Source organism: Elephas maximus, chromosome 3 (genome assembly GCF_024166365.1).
Source record: "Elephas maximus indicus isolate mEleMax1 chromosome 3, mEleMax1 primary haplotype, whole genome shotgun sequence".
NCBI classification, from domain to species: Eukaryota; Metazoa; Chordata; class Mammalia; order Proboscidea; family Elephantidae; genus Elephas; species Elephas maximus.
In genome coordinates this window covers 207744604-207761919 of record NC_064821.1, presented here as the reverse complement: position 1 = coordinate 207761919, position 17316 = coordinate 207744604, and positions in this window count along the sequence as shown.

Genomic DNA, 17316 nt, shown 5'->3' with positions numbered 1-17316 from the left:
CTTCCACTTGGCTTTTCCTACCATAATGGTCCTTATTCCACATGTCAGAGATCCAATGTGGGGGTTCGGTCAGTTGCTGAATATGTCTATTCCAATTACGTGTTCTAGGACTGGGAAAGTCACCACAGGATTGTTTGGGGACCCACTGGACCCACTGTAAGACGGACCTGAGCTAAGACTCTATTACCTCTATAAACCTCTACTCTGACTGGTGGGCCACAGTGACATTTTGAGTCTCCTGGAATTAGTGTCAGTTCAGAGTCAGGGTCCAGCAATCCCTGGAGAGTCTGATTATCTCCTTTTCCGCAGAGAACAGTCACTGTTGCAAAAGGCTGCAGACCTCCTTTGGGGAAGGCTGGGAGAAAGACTAAAGTATAAATTTCGGGCATTTTAGTGGGGTCCTTCCTCGAAGGGACCTGCCCTCCTCTTCATTCAAGGGGTTGTGGGTTTGTAAGCTAGTTAAAGCCTGGTAATTGGTTGAGGGGCCATGACACTCTATTCTGGCAATTCAAGTTAAACAGCCATTCATTTGACCTAGAATTCTGCACATACAGATTAAGTACGTATTTAGTATATTTCCCATCTATTTCACTCCTAGGGACACCATGACTAAGTAGGCAACACCATAATTCTGTACGAGTCAGGCTATTCTGATTACTGCTTTGACTCTGCTGTCTACTACAGTAACCATGCCCACCTTGTCTTTGTTGATTGAGTGCTGCCATTTGGCACCTAATTAGGTGTCTTAATCCTGTTAGGGCAGTTCTCACTGTCAAATCTGACTTACATAAACTAACAATCACAGCAGTCTTCAAGGATGCTGGGGCTCCCTTCACAAATTTGTTCCTCACTTATGTGATGAAAGGTGTGTCCTCCTGGCACTCCATGTGTGAGTCTGTGGGTCCAACCTGATAAATGCATTCTAATATGCCAATTTCCCTAAGATTTTGGATACTTTCTTTTGCAGTATACCTAGGCAAGTCTGGTACTTCAACTTGATTTAGCATAGCCCACTGCTTATTCCATGCTTCAGTGACCCAACCAAATAAGCTATGAGATCCTTTACTAACTTTTCAAGCTGAAACATTGATAGGAACTGTTTTCATTCTCACTGGATTCTATGAATTTCTTTATTCCATCCTTAATGTCTTCTATAATGCAGCATTTTTTGACCAAGGTATTGTTCAGTTTCCAAGTGTTTGCTTTCTTTTCCCTGCTTTTTCTGTTAATGATTTCCACTTTTGTGGGCTTAGGGTCAAAGAAGATGCTTTGTAATATTTCAATGTTTTGCATCCTGCTAAGGCTTGCTTTCTGACCTAATATGTGGTCTATTCTCAACAGCATTGGGGTTTTTTTTGGTGGATGTGGTCTATTCTAGAGAATGTTCCATGTGCGCTAGAAAAGTATACTTGGTTGCTGTTGGGTGGAGTGTTCTGTATATGTCTATGAGGTCAAGTTGGTTGATTGTGGCATTTAGAGCTTCCTTGTCTTTATTGAGCTTCTTTCTGGATGTCCTGTCCTTCACCGAAAGTGGTGTGTTGAAGTCTCCTACTATACTAAGTGCTGATAGAGTTTGTTTTATGTATCTTTGAGCCCTGTCATTGGGTGCATAAATATTTAATGTGGTTATATCTTCTTGGTATATTGTCTCTTTAATCATTATATACTGTCCTTCCTTCTCCTTTATGATGGATTTAACATTAAAGTCTATTTTGTCAGAAATTAATATTGCCACTCCTGCTCTTTTTTGATTGTTGTTTGCTTGGTATATTTTTTTCCATCCTTTGAGTTTTAGTTTGTTTGTGTGTCTCTTGTAGGCAGCCTATAGATGGATCGTGTTTTTTAATCCATTCTGCCACTCTCTGTCTCTTTATTGGTCCATTCAGCCCATTTACATTCAGTGTAATTATGGATAGGTATGAATTTAGTGCTATCATCTTGATGTCTTTTTGTGTGTGCTGTTGACTGTTTCTTTCTCCCACTTACTTTTATATGCTGAGTAGATTATCTTTATATATTGTCCTTTCCTCATATTCGTTGCTGTTGATTTTGTTTCTGCTGAGTCTCTATTTTTTTTCTTGTATTTTATTTTGATGTGTACGATAATTTGTCTCCTTTGTGGTTACCTTATTATTTACCTCTATTTTTCCTAAATTTAAACTTAAATTTTATTTCTTTGTATTGCTGTATCCTCCTCTCCATATGGAAGATCTATGATTACATTTCTTAGTCCCTCTTTATTGCTTTAATGTTGTCTTATATAATAACATCACTGTTACACTGTTTTGACTTTTTTTTGTTTTTGTTTTTAATCTTGCTTTTTTTTTTTGATTTCCCTGTCTGGGTTGACTTCTGATTGCTCTGCCCAGTGTTCTAGTCCTGGGTTAATACCTGATATTATTGATTTTCTAACCAAAAAACTCCCTTTAGTATTTGTTGTAGTTTTGGTTTGGTTTTTATGAATTCCCTAAACTTCTGCTTATCTGGAAATATCCTGATTTCACCTACATATTTAAAAAACAGTTTTGCTGGATACATGATTCTTGGCTGGCATTTTTATTCCTTCAATTTTTAAAATAAGTCATCCCATTGCCTTCTTGCCTGCATGGTTTCTGCGGAGTAGTCCGAGCTTATTCTTATTGGCTCCCCTTTGTAGGTGACTTTTCCGTTATCCCTAGCTGCTCTTAAAATTCTCTCTAATCTTTGGTTTTGGCAAGTTTGATTATAATATGTCTTGGTGACTTTCTTTTCAGATCTACCTTATGTGGAGTTGGATGAGAATGTTGGATAGATATCTTCTCATCTTTCACGATATCCAGGAAGTTTTCTGCCAACAAATCTTCAACAATTCTCTCGGTATTTTCTGTTATCCCTCCCTATTCTGGTACTCCAATCATTCGTAGGTTATTTCTCTTGATAGAGTCCCACATGATTCTTAAGGTTTCTCATTTTTTTTTAATTCTTTTATCTGGTTTTTCTTAAAATACATTAGTTCCAAGTGATTCATCTTCGAGTTCAGAAATTCTGGCTTCTACTTGGTCAATTCTGCTCCTCTGACTTTCTATTGAGTTGTCTACTTCTGTAATTTTATTGTTAATCTTCTGAATTTCTGATTGCTGCCTATGGATTTTTCCAGCTTATTAAACTTTTGATTATGTTCCCAAATAATCTTTCTAATTTCTTCAATTGCTTTATCTGTGTGTTCCTTGGCTTGTTCTGCATATTGCCTCATTTCCTTCCTGATGTCTTGAAGGGTTCTGTATATCAGTCTTTCGTGTTCTGCCTCTGGTAATTCCAGGAATGCACTTTCATCCAGAAGATCCCGGGATTCTTTGTTTTGAGAGCTCATTGAGGTGATCATGGTCTGTTTCTTTATGTGACTTTCTTTCTTTATGTGACTTTATGTGATACTGGCTGTTGTCTCTGAGCCATCTATAAGTTATTGCATTAGTTTATGTTTGCTTACTATGTCATAGCTTCTTGCTTTGTTTTGTTTTGGTGTGCCCAGATGGGTTGCTTCAGTGAGCTAGCTTGATTATTTTCGCTTATGGAGCTCTAATGTCCTGTCCCCAGATGGCTAGAGCTGTTATCAGGTATATCAGTCTAGGAGTCCATTCACTTTTCTTGTATGAATTCAGCTCAGGTGTCAAGGTAGCTGATCATCAAGTGTGTGGTACGGGCTCTGTCTTACAGTCTTAGAGGGGCAGGGGTGATTGGAGTATGTACCAGTATCCGATTGCAACAGGGGGTCACACTCTGAACAAGGTAGGGGGCTGAGAACTGACCCCTGAGTGTCTCTGAGGAAAGCGCAACCCTGTTCCCTAGAGCATGCAGGTGGGTGGGTTCTGCAGACGGACCATAGACACCCAGTGTTTTTGGTTGTAAGGACTGGGAGGTACCAGTTATCCTTGGACCACTGTCACAGGTGGCTGGGTGACCTAAGTGGAGCCTCCAGTCCTTAGGCCCCTGATGTGGGTAGATGAGGACCCTGTTTAATAGAGAAAGCAATGTCAAACATCAAACACCCACCTCTCCACTGCACAGCTGAAATGGAGGCTGCCAACAAGGGCCTATTCTCCTGAAATAGGCCCACACAGGTCCATGCAGAGGGGAAATGTGCTCAAAGTCCACAGACCATTTATGTTTGGACAGGAGCCGCTTCTGTCCTCACTCCCCTGGCTAGTGGAACTGGCAAATTATCTTTTCCTCCAATTGCAATTTTTTTTTCCTTCTCCAAGGCCAGAAAGATGGCTCTAGGCGCTCAATAGGGCCTATCTCAGCCCAGGGAATTCAGCTGCTGAACCCGGCTTGGGGGTGGGGGGCGCTGGGGTAAAATATATGCAAGTACTTAGCTTTTGCCGAGAGCACCGTTTCTTCTCTGGTTCTGGAGGTGTGAGTAGGCTGTGAGGCTGGCTGCTTCTCCCTGAGGAAACTGCGGATGAACGCTAGTACCAGCCCACCACCACCGCCCCAGGAATGGTGCCTGAGGGCTCCCTGCGATTCAGGTCCAGTACCTCCTCTCTGCTTCTGAACTGTCTCTTCCTCCCCCTGCCCCTCAGTTCGTTTTCTAAGCTTGCCTTTGACACTCAGGGCTCCTAGCTTGTCATACATATACTTATTTCACTTGTTTTCTCGGGTCTTTGTTGTAAGGAGGGCTTGCCGGAAGCGTCTGTCTATTCTGCCATCTTGGCTCTGCCTCCCCTTGAGCTGAAATATTGAATGAAGAATCTTTACTTAGTGGACTCATATCAATAAACTCAGATTGAACCAACTTTGGAGACCTTGGTGGCGTAGCATTTGAGAGTTCAGCTGCTAATCAAAAGGTTGGCAGTTTGAATCCACCAGGTGCTCTTTGGAAATCCTATGGGGCATTTCTACTTTGTCCTATAGGGTCAGAATTGACTTGATGGCAATGGATTTTTTGTTTGTTTTTTGATCCAAATTTATGTTCCTTTTACCATTATCCCACACCCTTAATAGTCATTCCCATACATATTCTGCAGGTTTCTGTTTGTATATATTAGAAAAATCAAGCAGGCTTTTTGGAGTGTAGCAAATCCTATCCTGGGTCACACTTTGTACTTTCCCTCTTAGAGCTTGCTGGGACTTAAGTCTAATTATAGGTCTAGAAGCAAAAATGGGTGGCGGGGATCGGTACTGGGAGCATTCAGCAATGTCTTGTAAGGCATATGCCTCAGGAGATGCCTCGGACAACACCCCAGGTGCCGAGCCAGGTGATATCTCAGACAAAGACACTTCAGGCAGAGCTGGGTTACTTTCATCAGATGGGGGTCAAGGGATAATGGTTTTACTGGGGAAGGATGGCTTAGCAGACAAAGGTGAAGTAATCTCTTCAGATGGGAGTGAGAAGGCGGGTTCTGTTGGCAGAAATGATTCAATGGAATTTAGGGGCTCAGTATCCCCAGCTTCCTGATGATCTGCCCATATGTCCCCATCCCAAGTGTTAAGATCCCATTTCTTCCCAATCAATGCCTTCACTGTAACTTCAGACACCACTCAATGTTGGGAATTCAATTGGTGTTGTAGTTTATCTACCGTTAAGATAGACTCCGGGTTTGGTTTTCAGCAATATCAGCTCTGTTACTACAAGAAATAAGGCTTTATTTCAGGGCACAAGTGGCAACTTTCAGGTCTTGTGTGCAGCACTTGATCTGTGACTCTGAAGCTTTCAGCTCATCCCTTTCTTTCACCACTTTGTCTAGCAAAAGTGGGACCAACCAACCAACTTCCTTATACTTCTCATTATGACAAAATTGTAGCAAAGTATCAAATATGTAATCACCCAGAGTCTTGTCTTTCACAAATATTTGATCCAGTTGTGGTGATATTTTGCATATTCCTATTGCCACCTCACGCTGTGGGTAGCTGTGCCCTGCTTACTACTGAAGGCAGGGTCATCAGCACCTTTAAGACTAACCAGACTTGGGGACAAATTCAGAAAACTCGTCTTTATGATTTTTTCCCTCTAGAACCACTCTCAGTATCAAACGCCTTAGGGTAGGTTCTTTAAAGGAGCACAACCAGTGAAGCTTACCAAATTTATATTTATGCAAATATTTATATTTATATCTGTGTGTCTTCCACACTTGTTTGCCGACTATGCCCTGCCCCTGTGAGACATTTTGGTAAGCATGCTATGCTAATTTTTTTTACAGCAACATGTAAAAAAAATTGGCATAATGGCATTTATGAAAATAACTGGAGGGGGGAAGTATGGTTGGCAAACAAACATAGAAGTCACGCCATTATTTGTGTAAAAATATGGTGTGTATATATATAAACAGATATATATCAAAACCAAAAAACCTAGTGCCGTTGAGTCAATTCCGACTCAAAGCGACCCTATAGGACAGAGTAGAACTGCCCCATGGAGTTTCCGAGGAGCACTTAGTGGATTTGAATTGCTGATGACCTTTTGGTTAGCAGCCGTAGCGGTTAACCACTACACCATCATGGATATATAAAACCAAAAAAACTAAACCCACTGCCTTCGTGTCGATTCCGACTCATAGCGACCCTAAAGGACAGAGTAGAACTGCCCCATAGGGCTTCCAAGGAGTGCCTGGCGGATTTGAACTGCCGACTTTTCCAGTTATCAGCTGTTGCTTTTAACCGCTACACCACCAGGGTTTCCTCCAGGGATATAGAGAGAGATTTATTTCAAGGAAATGGCTCATGCAGCTGTGGAGGCTGGAAAGTCCCAAGTCTGTGGGTCAGGCATCAGGCTGGAGGCTTCTGATTCAGATGATTACAGGGGCTGATGAACCCCAAATCAGCAGATTAGATGGTAGGCTGCTGGCTTATGGGGCCCCAGGAGCTGGTGAATCCCAAAATCTGCAGGTCAGGCAGCTGTCTGCCAGCTCACGTCCCAAGAACTGGAGGTCAGGTGATGGCAAGTTGGATGCAGGATTGAGAAAGACAGCTTTGCTAGAACATCCATATATACTGGATGCAGGCCACACAGATCACAAAATGTAGGATAATTACATAATACTGAGAATCATGGCCTACTCAAGTTGACACATAACATTAACCATCACACTTACCAACACATTGTTTCTCAAGGAAGTTCAGAAAGAAATTAAATGTTTTAAATTTTTGATTTAAGGAGACCAGCATTTTTTATAAAACTGCCAAATGCTCCTCAGGGTAAAAGGTGACTGAAAACGTGAGAAAGATAAAAGCTAGGTAAGAATCACACCATAAGAACTGTAAGGGGTAAAAGGTGTTACTTAACTTTGATTTGAGGTCAAGGGCAGCTGGCAGTGGGCAGCGCTGACCTGCACAAATGGCAGGAGACCTGGGACAGTGGGTTGTGTGGCAGGGAGACCCTGAACTGATGGGTGCCTTGGCTCCTATATCCAGACAAAAAAATCTAGCAGCGTATAATGCACCCAAAATGGAAAGCCTGAACACTTACACGAAGCCACATCACGATTATGACCCTCAGTGATAAAATTCCAGACTTACAAATGTTTCCTAAGAAGAAAACTCAAATATCAAATACCAGTACTAGTCGTCATCCAGTTGATTTCAACTTATGGCAACCCCAAGTATGACAGAGTAGAACTGCGCTCCACAGGGTTTTCAGTGGTTGATTTTTTTGGAAGTAGATCACCTGGGATTTCTTCCAAGGCACCTCTGGGTGGACTCAAAAAGCCAACCTTTGTATTAGCAGCCGAGTGCATTAATTGTTTGCACCACCCAGGGACTCCAATATCAAATAATACAGTTGAAATTAAGTTACTTGGCAAAAATAAAGTCTGACTTTGTCAGACCCTGCACTCCACAGTCTTCTTGCCGTGAAGCCAAGTACCTTAGAACACACAGGCAGCTCACTGTGACGCAACCCTTCTGCCATCCAGCTTCATTGCTTTCTAGCGGCTTCCTCTTTGCTGCCTTCTAATATGCAGAACCATTTGTAGTATTTGAATAAAAAAAAAAAAAAAACACACAGGCAGCTCACTGTGACGCAACCCTTCTGCCATCCAGCTTCATTGCTTTCTAGCGGCTTCCTCTTTGCTGCCTTCTAATATGCAGAACCATTTGTAGTATTTGAATACACGGCATTATTTTTGTGCTTCTATACCTTTATCTTAGAAGTCCTTCCTCCCTTCTTCAGGCACTGTCTGACACACACGGTAAGATTCAGTCTGTGTGTCAAGCCCCATTCTCACCAGGCTGAGCTAAGAGCCCAGTTCTATGCTTTCACAGCAGCATTCATCCTGTTGCTGCATTTAACACGTCAATTCAAAATGATCTCTTTTTATTGTGTCTACCCATGGAAATGCAAGTTCTTTGAAAGTATTTTTTTAAATCCTTAATTCTACTGTGGTGCAAAGCATAAGTAGATTATCCAGTGTTAGCTCGACTACACCAAATTGAAATCATTGTATGATATTCCAAAAGCCCTGATCTCAGGAAAGCTGAAGAGCAGTTGCAAGCAACTCCCATATGGGTTGAATATGCCCAGACACCTTTATATCCAGGTCACATCTTAGCCAGTATAAATGATCTCAGTCATAATAAGGCTTTCTTCCTAGCCATATATTAGAGCAGAGTTTGGAAAACTTTTGAAAGGGACTTGCCAAGAAGTTGGTGGCTTTTACAGTGACATACAAGTCTGAAGGGGTTTGCAGGGCAGGAAATGGGGGCCATTTTCATTTATAAACTATGAGCAAGAGATTCTGAGAGTATAGGCACAGCTTTTGGAGGTAGTACTACTTAAGGTCTCTGCTCCCAGTGTCTACAATAATTTACAGATACAAAGTTTCTTGATGAGGGTATGGCTGGGACAGAGAAGAGACAACAATTCCATAGGCTAACAGCTGTTTTGTGAGTGTTTTCATCCACACCTAGATTGTGAACTGCTATCCCCCAGCCAAGATGAACCACAGAAGGGTGTAAGCTATGTATACAAGACAGAGACATCAGGGTTGAACAACATGGTGGGGGGAGGTGGGCGGAAAAGATCCTGTCCAGGTAGTGAAACGATGAGGCAACTGAACCACTAGAGAGATCCACTCAGTCTCTGGTAGTCCCTGGGCCTGCTCCTTCTGACTCTCAATTACATCTCATCCTCAATTTCTCATATCCGATTCTCAATTTATTTTAGTCTAAAAGGCAATATGTTGGTGTAAATAGAAAATATCAATATCGTAAGCCCTTCTCAATCTCTTCCTCCTTCAATGCGCACCAAATTCTGACTAGCCTGCTCAGCTTCTACAATTTTGTGGTGTCAGACAAGGTAATGAGTGAAGGAATAACCCAGAGATGCCTGACTTGGCTTTATTGATTTACATGGAAAGAGCAGATGGTGGGAGAGAAGACAGTAAAATGACTGGGATTGGTTAGGAGAGTTTGGAGAGGAAAAAAAGTAGATTTCTGGGGTAACCATGTATATGAGATTTTGAGAGAGAGATGAAAAGAGGATTTTAAAGGTTTTGTGTTATAAATACAACCCCCTTTGACATTTTTTGAAAGACTTTTGTATATGCCACAATAGGGCCATGATTTAAATTGGTTATGACAGCTTTTTAAGTCCTCCTTCTCAGCAAGGCCTATACCTTATAATCTAGAACAAAGAGAATCTTTGTAGCTTCTTTTGAAAGGTGCTTTTATACTGGGCATGAAAACCAGAGGAGGAAAGGCCAAGATGCCTTATTGCGTACAGTGAATGGGGGAACTGGTGGCTCTGGAGAGAGCTCTGTGCTATGGCCTCTGGATCCCCCGCCATCTCCCATGGTGCATAGACTCTCCCAGATGCCTGTCATCTGGCCCTGACTGTCCCCGAATACCACCTTTTATTTCAGTAAAATTTTAGATTGTTCCACAGCATGTCTGTATACATTGTTATTTGGTCCTCATAACAACTTTGTGAGGAAAGCCAACCAGACATTATTTTCTCTGTTTTATAGACGGGAATATTGAGACCACAATGAGAGGATGACTTTCTTTAAATAAATAAATAAAGATAAGAGTACAACTGGAGCCAGCATCCAGATCTCCTGAATTCTGATTCATTATTCCCTGGGATGTTTAATTTCTGTTTGGTAAAGAAGTGTAGAGATTGTGGATGCTCATATGAAAAGAAGGTACAGTGAAAAGGAAGAGTAAACTTCAAAACTGGGAACTTGGAGTGCCCATTAACACAGTGCGAGAGATAAGGCTGATTGGAAACTAGTATGGGTTACTGCGAACGGCCTACAGATCCATGAACAGTGGGCAGGTCCGGAATTAAATCTCAAGTGAGATCTCTAGACTGGGGCAATGAGCCAAATCTAATCAAATCAAATTAGGAGGGATAAACGCAAAAGTCTTTCATTTGGATCCAAATTTCACAAGGATGAAACGGGGAGATATTGCTTAGTATCTTTTATCCTTTTATTTAATTCATCTATAAAAGTATTTATTGGGCACCCACCATGTACTAGACAATGTTCTTGACACTGGGCTTACAGCAGTGAACAAGATAAATAAGGGCAGTTTGAACCCACCAGTGGCTCCATGGGAGGAAAGACTAGCGATTGGCTCCTGGAAAGATTACAGTCTAGGAAGCCCTATAGGGCAGTTTTACTCTGTCCTATAGGTTGCTATGAGTTGCAACTGACTTGATGACACACAACAACTCTCACAGAGCTCAGATTCCAGTGAGGGAGACAACCAATACACATATAAACAAATACTTTCATAAACTTATCAGTGCTATGTAGGGTTATAGACAGTGACTGTTAAGAGAGAATGACAATGTTAGAAGGGTGGTCAGACAAGGCTTGTTACCAGGTAACCATGTTAGACAGGTGGTCAGAGAAGGCTTGTTACCAGGGAACCATGTTCGAAGGGTGGTCAGAGAAGGCTTGTTGCCTGAAGGATGAGAAGGAACCAAGATTATGAGGATCATCGGGCAGAGCTCCAGGCAAAGAAACACTAAGTGCGAAGGGCTTGGGGAACAAAAAGGAAGGCATTGTAATTCACACTAGGATGGATGCAAGAGATAACATCCCTGCATCCATCCTGGTGATGTTGGAAGAATAGGTAGGGGGCCAGATCATTTAGGCCTTGGAGGCTTACGATAAGTATAGCAGACTAATGGTCATCACCCAAAATCTATTCTCCTTTTCTTCCTTAGTAAAAAACTTTAGCTGGATACATGAGCACCTAGCCAGACATTGGTCCCCAATTTTCCTTGCAGTGATATGTGGCCATGTGACTAAGGTTTTTGCTAATGGAACGAAGGCAGAAGAGATGGGTGAAACACCTACCACACTTGATTGAAGGAAATTGCTTATCCTTGGCTTCCTCTCTTTTCTCTTCTCTTGAGTGACCAGCCACACACATAAGGACAATATACTAACCTAAGATATAGTGGAGCAATGAGATGGAAGTAACCCGGATCCCCAAATCACTTTATGGAGCAGACTTTATGAAGAAATATGCGTCTATCTTATTTAATCCACTATATTTCAAAATTTTTATTATAGCACATAGTCTTTACTGTAACTAAATCAATGAGAGATTTGGATTTTTTTCTAAGTGGGAAACTACTAGAAAATTTCAAACTAATGAGTGACATGATTTATATTTTTAATAGGTCATTCTGCTTTTTGTACAGAAAACAGCAGTCACAGATTTTATGTGAGAGAGAATGGAATAAGCTGGTGGCAGTGGAGATGGGATGGATTGGTAATCTATTTTGGAGGTAGAGTAAGTAGGCCTGGTGATTGATTAAATCCCCAAGGGGGTAAAAGAAAAGGAAAAACGAGTATGACTCCTAGGTCTCTGACATGAATAATTAAGGAGATAGCGAGGCCATTTCCTGAGATGGAGAAAATTGAGGTGCAGGATGGAATGGGAGACTTTGATTGCAACAAAACAGAAACTCTATATAAAACTGGCAAAAGCAATAAGGACATTTATATCCTTCACAATGTAGAACAGGCTACAATGGCTGGCTATTTCAGTGGCTTAAACATGTGACCAACAACCTCTTTCTATCTCTTTGCTGTCCAAGTTTAAGTTTCATCTTAAAGCTGGTTCCCCTTGTGGTCAGTGACTGGGATAATGTGTTTCTTTGCTCACATCCAACATGGAAGAGAGAGAAGCCATTCCTCTACGCATCCAATACAAGTCCTTCCTTCTAACCTGAATTTGCTGGTTTAGGTCTGCCATATTTGGATTGGCTTGGGTGAATAAGAACTGGACTTGGAGTCAGTGTCCTCTGAGTTGTGAGTAGACACCTAAGCAAATTCAGGCTTTGTTAGGAAGGACAGGAGGAAGGATTAAGAGTCTATGTTTATGCTCTTTAGCTCTCTGTTTCTTTCTTCCTAATCTGTGAGGTGGGAGAACTATATATGTGCAGCCTTGGCAGACAAAGGGGCACCAGCAGACTCATTTTACTAGGGAATCACAGAAAACAGGAGAAATTTTTGCATATATCAGAAGAAAGAAAGTTACAGCTAAGGTTTCTCTGACACCAAAGGGGAAGCACCCCTCCTAACATCACAGGGACCCACAGGGCAGAAATGGTGCCATGTGAATATCAGTGACTATTTTGGTGACACAAATGCAGTGTCTGTGACCGATGAATCCAAGCAGCCCTGTGGGGAAGCCAGGGCAGAAGGCAGCAAAATAAAACTTGCTGGCCCTGGTTTACATGCTTTAGAAGTTTTTGATCTACTAGAAAATAATCACAGAATTCTAAAACTTCCTCCTTTTGTAAGTTGAGTCTATGACATTTTGAGAAACCAGACCTTGAATATGAAAAATAAATTGGGACAGTGCTATTGAGAGAAAAAGGAGACTTGGTCCAGGAGGACAGAGATAAGAGGAGAGAGCCAGCAAGAATGATGTGGTAGTATCAAAAGCCTCACTTGCTCTCGCGAGCTTGGGAGCCAGACTCTCTCGGTGGGTAGTTGCCTTGCTTGTCATTCTATAGGAAACTTGTTCAAAGGTGCTCACAGCAGGCCATGGAGAGGAGCTGTTCTTAATTAACCATTAAAAAAAATTTTTTTTTTTATGGGAGTTCTTAATTAGCCTTTGTGATAATCGTGTGTACCCAATGGCTGCAAGGTTAATGTGGATCACCTGTTTCCCCTGAAGAAAGGAACAAGATTTGTTCCCATTCATAGGTTTTGCTGCCAAGAACCTAAGAAACACTGGAGGCATGAAGCATTTGGGCACTACCAAATTAGTTTGCACTGTGGACTTAGGATCTGAACACTCTGTAGTCCCAAACTGTGCTCCCCAGTCAGCAACTCCAATTGCTAAGGCTGGAAGGTTGCTAAATAGACCAGGCAAAGCGTTGAATTGTCAGTTTCTGCTTTTGAGTTTGCTTCGGGTGGATTTCACCAATCATCCTGTACTTCTTCAGGAATCGTTTGGCATATTGAATTCTAAAAATCAGGGTTAATAGTTATGGAGGTTGAACAAAGAAGGTAGGAAAATAGAAAACAAGTAAATTTTACTTTTAACCTTAGAAATAAACTGGGAGTTTTAACACAGAGGAATCGCTGGGTGGTGTAACAGTTAATGCGCTCAGCTGCTAATTGAAAGGTTTGCTGCTCCAGTCCACCCAGAGGCTCTTCAATCTACTTCCCACAAATCAGCCATCGAAAACACTACGGAGTACAGTTCTACTTTGACACACGTGAGGTGGTAAAGAGTTGGAATTGACCCCATGACAACTGATTTGTTTTTTTTGTTTTTTTAGCATAGGAGTTAACAATAACTCAGCACCACCCCATCTCCAAAAGAAAAGACTTGTTTTTTCACCTATTTTTCCTACTTCCATCGGTGGCCTACCAGTCCCAATTAGTCCAGTCAGAGTCCTGGGAGTCATGTCAGAACTCTCTCACTCCCTCACCCCACCATGGGGATGAAATGTCTGGTCCCCAGAGTCTGAATTCTTGGGTTTAAATCTCATCTCTGTCATTTTTAGCTCAGTGAATTTAGGCAAATTATTTAGTCTTTCTGAGCCTGAGTTTCCCAATCTTTGAATGAAGCATAGGAACAGTATCTGCCTCACAGGGCTGTAAAATAGTATATGTCTCTACAGATCTTAGTGCAGGCCCTGACACAAAGTAAGAATGAAATAAATGTTAAACAGTTGCCGTCCAGTTGATTCCAACTCATGGTGACCCCATGTTTAACCGTTGTACCACCCAGGAACTCAGAAATGTTAGAGGAGACAGACCAAGATGAAGGCTTAGTCACAAACACCAAGCCATCCCCCTGCAGCATACCCAGAAACCAAGTGAAACAGATACGGATGACAATCTGGACACCCAGAACAGCAAAAGGAAAGATGAAGAATTAGATAGAACACCAAAAGGAAGGAGGAACTGAATGAAAACAGCAAATGAGGAGACCTACAGACTGTAGGCACTCTACCAGCTGGCCCAATGCAGCTTGGCCGTCTTGAGACAAAGAAAGCAGCATTCCCAGGTGAGGAGTACAGGAAGGCAACTTCATGGAATCCCCACTAGAATACAGACACACTGCAAAAACAAACCTGGAATGGAGCAAGGTTAGCAGAACATGAATTGGATCTAAAGAGGGAAAATGCAGAAAGGTGGGTAAGAGCCCTAGGCATCCAGGTAAGCATAGAGTAGGGATGGAGCCAGAAAAGAGGGACAGAACTACCCACCAGCAGTGATCCTTGGTCATTTGGGTCGGTGTCATTGGTGGAGTGGAGGATCCTTGGAGTGGTAGCTAAAGATCCCCCACACGACTGGGCATAAATAGCCACCCCTCCTTGCATTTGGTTGAGCCTGGTCCTGATAGCTGGCTGCACTCTGTGGGGAGTGTCCCAGCACCCACACCAGAACATGGGGGAACACGACCCCTCCTCTCCCTACTGACCTCTTGGTGCCCAGTGGTGAGCCCCCTCTCCCTGCCACCTGGTGATCTGTGGTGTGTGCACTTTCGTGCTGGCATATGTGTGACAGGAGGCTTACAACCACCCAGCGCATTCCTGTGCATCCACACCCACCAGAGATCTGTGGCACATACTCACACACTGTTGGATCTGCAACTGGAGGCTCGTGCTTGCTCACTCCAACTACACCTGTGTTGCCCTGCTTACCCAACAACTGCTGGTGTGAGTTCCTTTGCTACTCACCTGGTGATGAGTGACCCATATACTGTTGCCCTGATCACCAGGCAAACAGCAGTATGCACACTCAGTACCCAACCCAGTGACCAGTGAAAATGATTCTGTCCCTGCACCCAAGTCACCGACCAGAAAGACACATCACCTCACCAGCAATGCCAGTCACATCCTGACAAGTGCCAGTTACACTTCTGCCAAACGATGAGCAGGAGACCCTAATGCCCTCATTTAATGTCCACCTGGCTACAACAGCACACATCCCACAATTGAACAGTTCCTGAAGTCCATCTGCACCTGCACTGAAACCCATTGATACCTCACCACCAACTGAGACACCAATTTGTGCATGCACAATGGGCCTACCCTGTCCATTTGGGTAGCACTTTCTTACTACAGAAACAGATGTCTTGCCTTGAACTCCAGAGAACGCACTAACTGCTAACACCAAACTTAAGACCTTGGAGACAGCAGACAATAACAAATTATATGAAGGAAATGATAAGATGGCTCAAACAAGCGAGCAAAATAAAGAGGCAGAAAACCTTCCTGAGGAAGAAATGGTAATAGAACTAACTGACAAGGAATTCAAATGACTTATATATAGGATCCTCAAAGAGATCAAGGAAAACACAAACAAAACCCTAGAAGAACTCAGGAAAACAATACAAGAACAAAATGAAAAGACAATTAGAAAACATACAAAAACAACAACCAGAAATTCAGAAGATTATCAACAAGATATCAGAAATAGATAACTCAGTAGGACATAGAAGTAGAATTGGATAACGGAAGAAAGAATCAGTGAAATGGAGGACAAATTCCTTGGTACTAATTTCTTTGGAGAACAATCAGAAAAAAGAAAAATTAAGAAAGCCTAAGAGTTATGTGGGGCACTATTAAGAGGAATAATTTATGCATAATCAGAATTCCAAAAAAAAAAAAAAAAAACCACAGAGAGAATTGTGGAAGATTTATCAGTAGAAAACTTCCCTGATATCATGAAAGAAAAGAAGGTTTCCATCCAAGAAGCTCAAGGAACCCCATACAGGATAGACCCCAATAGCAAAATCACTAAGACATATCATAGTCAAACTCTTTAAAACCAAAGTCAAAGAAATAATTCTGAGAACAGCTCATGAAAAATGAAATATCATCTACAGAGGGGCACCAATAAGACTAAGTAAGCTCTGATTTCTTGGCAGAAACCATACGGGCAAGAAGACAATGGTAAGATGTATATGAAACCGTGAAAGAAAAGAATTGCCAACCAAGAATCATATATCCAGCAAAACTGTCTTTCAAATATGATGGCAAAACTAGGACATTCCCAGTTAAATAGAAATTAAGGGAATTTGTAAAAACTTGACCAAAATTACAAGAAATATTAAAGGGAGTCCTTCAGACAGAGAACAAATGACATCAAACAACAACCTGAGATGAAGACACATGATAGCATCACCCAGATATCAACCCAGATAAAGAATTCTAAAAAGCAAAATAGAGCTGCAAAACTGAAAACAGGGAACCAGAACTGTCAATCTGTAAAGGACAACTTCAAAACAAAAAGGGGGAATAAATAGTGTAGTTATGGAACTTCCATATGGAGAGGAAGTCAAGGCAATATCAAGATATAACAGACTGTTTTAAACTTAGGAAGGGAAAGGTAAATTTCAGATTAACCACAAAGAAAATTTATGAATTTTCTCACCAAAATAAAGAAGAAAAAAATAAAAAAGACCCAGCAAATTTAAAATCAACAACAATGAAGGAAACAAAAAGAAAATCCATAAACAAAAAGAACTCAATACAGAAAAGTAAGCAGAACAAATTAAATGTTAACAACACAACAAAAAGCAAAACAAAATGGCAGCAGTAAATTCATACAGATCAATAATCACACTGAATGTAAATGGTTTAAATGCACCAGTCAAGAGATAGACAGTGGCAGAATAGATAAAATAACCTGACCTATCAATATGTTGTCTACAAGAGACACACCTTAGACACAAAGACATAAATAGGTTGAAAATCAATGGCTGGAAAAATTTATTATGCAAACAGCCACAAAAAGAGAGCAGGAGTAGCAATAATAATCTCAGATAAAATAAACCTTAAGTCAAAATCCATTATCAGCAACAAGGAAGGGCAATATGTAATGATTAAAGGGTCAATCCACCAAGAGGGTG